General features: G+C 40.5%; 1 pseudogene; it reads right to left on the reverse strand.

Annotated features, from left to right (window-relative positions):
- Positions 1 to 5,329: 5,329 nt before the first annotated feature.
- Positions 5,330 to 6,504, reverse strand: LOC133755161 (BRISC complex subunit Abraxas 2-like; annotated as a pseudogene).
- Between the last annotated feature and the right edge of the window lie 902 nt (positions 6,505 to 7,406).

The following is a 7,406-nucleotide window of genomic DNA, read 5'->3' on the forward strand; positions in this document are numbered from 1 at the left end:
TTATTAATCTATTTGTAAGTAGAATATGCAACTTATTTTGTATTCATTTTAAAATAATTGAGGGCCAGCACTGTGGAAATAGTGGGTAAAGCCAGCAACTATGGTGCTGCCATCCCATATGGCTACCAGTTCAAGTCCCAGATGGTCCAAGTATTTGGGATCCTGCACCTATGTGGGCAACCCAGAAGGAGCTCCTGGCTTCTGGATTTGGATCAGCCCAGCCCTGGCCATTGTGGCCATTTGGGATATGAACCAACAAATGGAAGGTCTTTCATCTCTCTCTCTCTCTCTCTCTCTCTCTCTCTCTCTTTCTCTATATTTCTCTATATCTCTATCTCTATAGCTATCTCTATAATTCTTTCAAATAAATTTTAAAAATCTCTATAAAAAGGGTATAAATATTTTCAACTATTTCCTACAATACAGAATAATAAAGTACCTTTGAAGAAACTTTGAAGAATTAATTTTAACATTGGATAAAATCACCTATTTTTTCTCTTTTTAAAGATATATTGTACTCATTTGAAAGGCAGATTTGTAAGGATGGAGAAACAGAGTCGAAGAGACTTTCCATCTGCTGCTTTGCTCCCCAGATGGCTGCAATGTCCAGAGCTGGGTAAAACCAAAGCCAGGAGAAAGAAGCTTCATCCTGGCCTTCCATGTGGATGGCAGAGCCCAATCATGTGGGTCATTTCAGCTGCTTTCCCAGGCCATTGGCTGTGAGCTGACTAGGATGTAGAACATCCAGGACTTGAAAAGGTGCTGATAAAGGATGCCAGCATTGCAGGTAGGACATAACCTCCTCAGCCGCATTGATGACCTCCTGAAATCACCTATTTCTAAAGAGTTTATTTTTATTTATAATCATTTTATAAAAGACTTATTTGTTTATTACAAAGTCAAAGTTACAGAGAAGAGGGAAAGACAGATTTTCCATCAGGTGGTTCACTCTCCAAATGGCTACAAAGGCAGGGGTTGGGTTAGGTCAAAGCCGAGAGCTTCTTCCAGGCCTCCCACATGGATGAAGGAGCCCAAGCACTTGGCCAATTCTCTGATGTTTCCCCAGGCTGTTATCAGGGAGCTGGATCAGAAGTGTAGCAGCCAGAACTTGAACTTGCACCCATATAGGATTTCATTCTCACAAATGGTGGCGTAAATGCTAGCCCCTCCAGTGCCATGGCTCAATAAGCTAGTCCTCTGCCTGTGGCACTGGCACACAGGGTTCTAGTCCTGGTCGGGGTGCCGGATTCTGTCCTGGTTGCCCCTCTTCCTGTCCAGCTCTCTGCTGTGGCCCAGGAGTGCAGTGGAGGATGGCCCAAGTACTTGGGCCCTGCACCCCATGGGAGACCAGGAGAAGCACCTGGCTCCTGGCTTTGGATCAGCACAGTGCACCGGCCACAGCAGCCATTGGAGGGTGAACCAATGGCAAAGGAAGAGCTTTCTCTCTGTCTCTCTCTCTCTCACTGTCCACTCTGCCTGTCCAAAAAAAAAATGCTATTCCCTCCTTATATTCTTTATGTAATTACTTTAAAAAGTCTCCTTCTAGACCAGTGTAAGCAAACAATGAAGGATAGAATTAAAAGGGAGAGAATGATCCTGCAGGGGAAGCAGGACACACAGCAGACTCATAGAATGGCAAATGCCCAAAACAGCACTCCTGCCTCAGAATCAACCCTTGGGACATTCGGATCTGGCTAAAAGGTCCATGAGAGTCTCACAGGCATGGAAAGCCATGACACAGTGGCAAAAAACAATCTAAATGAAAGACCCTGGTGAACAAGACCCCAGCAGAAGGAACAGGCCATCAAGGAGAGAGGCGCCTTTCTCTGAAGGGAGGAAGGAACCTCCACTGTGACACGGCCTTGACTAAACAAGTTCAGAGTCGGTGAACTCAAGGAACTTTCATAGCCTAGACAGCTCATAGCAAGAGTCTCGGGTGATTGATGACGTCATAAATAAGAGTGCCAATTGTTAAATCAACAACGGGAGTCACTGGGTACATGCTCCCCATGTAGGATCTCTGTCCTTAATGTGTTTTACTATGAAACTTAAAAACACTACTAGTTGAACAATACCCTATACCTTGTGCGGTTGTGTGAATGCAGCCTGTTGAAATCCTTGCTTAGTATATATACTAAGTTGATCTTCAGTATATGAAGGTAATTGAAAATGAAACTCGATAAAGGGTGGGATGGGAGAGGGAGGGGGAGGGCCACGGGAGGGAGGGAGGTTGGGGGGGAAGCCACAACAATACAAAAGTTGCACTTTGTAAATTCACATTTATGAAATAAAAAATTTAAAAAGTCTCCTTCTAAATAAACAAAAGATATCTCTGTTATTTACCAAGGTTATTGTGCAAGTTATTAATTGTCTCTATTTACAAGTCAAGCTAACACCAGGATTTGTTAGAAGAATCTAAATGGGGGCAGTGCTATGATGCAACAGGTTAAAGCCCTAGCCTGCAGCACTGGCATCCCTTATGGGCACCAGTTCGAGTCTTGGCTGCTCCTCTTCTGATCCAGCTCTCTGCTATGGCCTGGGAAAGCAGTGGAAGATGGCCCAAGTCCTTGGGCCCCTGCACTCATATGGGACACCTGGAAGAAGCTCCTGGCTCCTGGCTCCTGGCTCAGATCAGCTCAGCTCTGGCCATTGCAGTTACTGGGGAGAGAACCAGTGGAAAGAAAGTCATCTTCACTCTCTTTCTCTCTCTCTTTTGCTCTGGCTCTACCTCTCTCTGTAACTCTGTCTTTCAAGTAAATAAAATACATCTTTTAAAAAAAGAAACTTAAATGAGTCATATCCCTTGGACATAAACTCAGCTACATCTACAGTGTCTGTCATCTGTCCATAGTAAAACTCAAGTCTGGTACATATCTCTTTAGGTAGACATTACTGTGTCCTTCCTTTAAGAATCAAGAAGAGAGGCCAGCATTTGGTGCAGATTAAGCAGCTGCTCACAATGCTGGCATCCCAGATGAACTCAGGTTCAAGTCTCAGTTCTGATCCAGTTCACTACTAATGTGCCTAGGAAAGCAGCAGAACATTGCTGAAGTACTTGGGCACCTCCCACCTATATGGAAGAACCAGTTGGAGTTCAAAGCTCCTGGTTTTTGCCTGGCCCAATCCCAGCAATGGTAGTCATTTGGGGAGTGAACCAGCAGGTGGAAGATCTCTCTCTCTCTCTCTCTCTCCCTATCTCCCCCTTTCCCTCCTCTGTAAGTCTGACTTTCAGATAAGTAAATAAATAAATCTTTTTTAAAAATAGAAACAAAGAAAGCAGAATAGATTCAAGAAAAAATGAAACAATTATTTTTTTTCATTTATTAAACTTTTATTTAATGAATATAAATTTCCAAAGTACAGTTTATGGATTACAATGGCTTCCCCCATCCCATAACTTCCCTCCCACCTGCAACCCTCCCCTTTCCCGCTCCCTCTCCCCTTCCATTCACATCAAGATTCATTTTCAATTCTCTTTATATACAGAAGATCATTTTAGTATATATTAAGTAAAGATTTCAATAGTTTGCCCCCATATAGCAACACAAAGTGAAAAAAATACGGTTGGAGTACTAGTTATAGCATTAAATAACAGTGTACAGCACATTAAAGACAGAGATCCTACATAATATTTTTTTAAAAATTGATTAATTTTCTATGCCATTTCCAATTTAACACCAGGTTTTTTTTTTTCATTTCCAATTATCTTTATATACAGAAGATCGATTTTGTATATAATTAGTAAAGATTTCATCAGTTTGCATCCACATAGAAACACAAAGTGTAAAGATACTATGAAACAATTTTTTTAAAACTTTTATTTAATGAATATAAATTTCCAAAGTACAGTTTATGGGTTACAATGGCTTCCCCCTCCCATAACTTCCCTCCCACCCACAACCCTCCCCTTTCCCGCTCCCTTTCCCCTTCCATTCACATAAAGATTCATTTTCAATTCTCTTTATATACAGAAGATCAGTTTAGTACATATTAGGTAAATATTTCAACAGTTTGCCCATATAGCAACATAAAGTGAAAAAACTACCATTGTATACTAACTGATAGAATCAAAAAGGGAGAGAAAATCCAACATGGGAAGCGGGATACACAGCAGACTCATAGAAACAATTATTTTTAATAAAGAGTCCAGAACTGACTATAAATGTGTTACTACTCTACATTTGTCACAATGATGTGCTGAATAAAAAATAATTAATGTATATTATCATGTACTTATTTGGATGGTTGATTACTGGTCATTAATATTTAATTTTAGAGAAAAAAATTTCAAGTGACAATATTCATCAGTAGAAAAAAGTTGAAACAAAGCACTTTCTTAATCTCACAAAGTCATGTGGCTAGGAGAAGGCATATCTGATTTACTCTAATCAGCCTTCCTAAAATTTACAAATTTTTTTCTGGCAACAGTGAATTTGCCTTGTCATAGAAAGCTCTTTGAAGGCTCTTGTTAAACTTGTTCCTCTTTGAAAAAGTAAATTTTACTGTGTGATACTGCAGGAGGTAAATTTTTGATGTATAGGAAATTTGAAAACCAATTACGCTTAGTCTCTAATTTCTGATTTACTTTATAGAACAGAAATTACACAGATAAATTTCACTTTGTCTAATTTTTTAAAATAGTTACTTATTTATTTGACAAGCAGGCATAGACAGACAAGGGGAGAGACCAAGAGAGAGGTCTTCCATTTGCTAGTTCACTCCCCAAATGGACACAATGGTCAGAGCTGGGCCAATCTAAAGCCAGGAGCTTCTTCACACATGGGTACAGGGGTCCAAGTACTTGCACTGTCTACCACTGCTTCCTCAGGTCATCAGCCCAGAGCTGGATTGGAAGTGGAGCAGCTGAGGTATGAACTGGCACCTGTATGGGATACCAGTGCCACAGGCAGAGGCTTAATGACTATGGCACAGCACCGGCCCCCACTTTACCTAAATTTACAGCAAACCCATGAGTTGCACCAGAATGCAATTTTCTTTTCTTTCTCCTTCCTTCCTTCCTTCCTTCCTTCCTTCCTTCCTTCCTTCCTTCCTTCCTTCCTTCCTTCCTTCCTTCCTTCCACATTGCATCCAAGGACATGGACCAGGGAGAGAGGCTTATGATTACTGTGTGCAAGAACTCTCCTGTTGGGGGTCAAAGCATTTGACAAGGAAGCTCTCCTAGATTAAGTCTGCAAGCGCCTCTCTCAATAACAAGCAAGAGAAGGTGTGCTAACTGGAGAGCATCTTTGGTTTAATTAACTCCAGGAGGTCTGAGTGTTGCTGGGGTCCTTATTGGGATATATCATGGGTCAAAATCATTTGAATGTGACTATTCACCACTAGAGGGCTCTGTAGGGTCAATTACATTTTTACAATCATTGACATCTGATTCCCCACTGTTGTCCCCAGCTGCTCTGCTGGGGAAGAAAATCTGCTCCATTTGTGGGATACTTAAGTCCAGCAGTGGAGGAAGCATAACTGAAAGAGCCCACAGCTGAGGTCAAGGCATAAAGACACTTGCTTCCATGTGAGAATGACTAAGAATACTGTCTTGGTTGGGTAAAAGTCATCATGAAGAGGATCAAGGACCTCTGTGTCTCCAAGTGTATTTCTGCCTCCCAGCTGTGAACCCAGAATAGGGCATCCAACAAATAAACAATGATTCCATACTTCCATGTGGTGCTTCTCTGCTTAACATTGCCTGCTGAAATCTTTTTGTTCCTATGTATTTTTACCCAGCATAGTTTGTCTTAATTTTCTCACTTCTGCCTGACAATGTCCAACAATTTGCACACTGTGCTCTTTACCTGCACACCCTGCCAGTACTTTTTCTTGATGTGCATTATAAACCTGATAAATTGCCCTAATGACTTTTATTACTCCATCATTGTAAAAATGCCAGTATTGTGTTCTTTAATAAGTTTGGCATAACACTGAAAGGTGGGAGCCTTTTCCATTGAAGCCACTGTATTTTTGCTCACTAGTGTTACCTAGATTAGGAGTAGTGATATCCTCTGATTATACCTTCAATTTGAACTAAATTCTAAAACATGAATAAAATTACTGATAATGAAGATGAAGCTGAAGAGAAGGAAACCAAGATTGGGCACTCTGATGGTGTGAGTGAGCTGTTTATGGGTGATCTGTTCTTTATATAAAACCTGCTGCTGCGGGTTTGCCAAGTTACGTACCACTCAATAACCTTCTTTCACGTATCTTTAAGAATTCTGTCCCAAATCTCTTCTCTTAATTTCACTTTCACAGAAAATGAAGTTTTGAATAAACCTGTTAGTTATGGATTTCAATTACTTGCAGAAGTTCTGTCTTGCTAATGTGCCAGTCACTGATGCTATAAGTTGCTTCTTGTCTTCTCTCTCTCAGCAACAATATTTCATGACCCACATTGCTGCTAGTGATATAGAAACTTATAGTGTTGAAGGTGTAGTCCAAAATGGAGGCTGTAATGATGAAATTCTCTGAGTGCATTATTTTAATATCAGGCATCTTAAATAATCACTTATTACATTTTTGTGTTGCTATTGACTAACAGTATCATGTTATCCTTTGTCTGTTCAGCTGAGCTATACTGCAATCTTCTTTATGGACATGATCATTTCTTTTTACCCAGAGATTAGTATTCATTACACATTTCCTCTGAGTTAGGCCACTCTCAAGGAATGAGGTTGTGTTGGTTTATAATTTAGTTATAAACTGTGGAATTCTCTGTGTGTTCTCTGTGGAAGTTAAAGTTTAAAAGAGATAATTTATCATAACCACCTCAAAGGTCCTTTGGTACATCTTTCTGAATCACTTAGAGATGAGAACTCCTTTGAAAGAAGAAATGAAGTAGCTGACACATGGAGCCACTACCTATAATGTAGCATCTCATGTAAGCATTGGATTTGAGTTCCAGCTGCTCCATTATAACCCATCTCCCTGTTACTGCATCTATTTGGGGAATGAACTAGCAGATGGAAGATCTCTATCTCTCCCTGCAACCTTCTCTCTCTATCTCTGCCTTTAAAATACTGTAAATCTTATTTTAAAAAAACTTAGGGTCTAGCACTGTGGCATAGTGGGCTAAGCCTCTGCCTGTAGTGCCAGTTCAAGTTCCAGCTGTTCTTCTTCCAATACAGCTCTCTGCTTTGGTCTGGGAAAGCAGTCAAAGATGACCCAAATGCCTGGGCTCCTGTATCCATGTGGGGGAGAAGAGTGAAGCCCCAGGCTTCTAGCTCCTGGCTTCAGATTGACCCAGCTCAATCTGTTGTGGCTATTTAGAAGTAAACCAGTGGATAGATCTTTCTCTGTTTCTCCCTGTGTCTGTAACTCTACCTTTCAAATGAAATGATAAAATCTTTTTTATTAAAAAAAAAGTTTAGCCTCACATTTGGAACTTTTAGTAATTT

The sequence above is a fragment of the Lepus europaeus genome, unplaced genomic scaffold, assembly GCF_033115175.1.
Source record: "Lepus europaeus isolate LE1 unplaced genomic scaffold, mLepTim1.pri SCAFFOLD_3_1, whole genome shotgun sequence".
Lineage (NCBI taxonomy): Eukaryota > Metazoa > Chordata > Mammalia > Lagomorpha > Leporidae > Lepus > Lepus europaeus.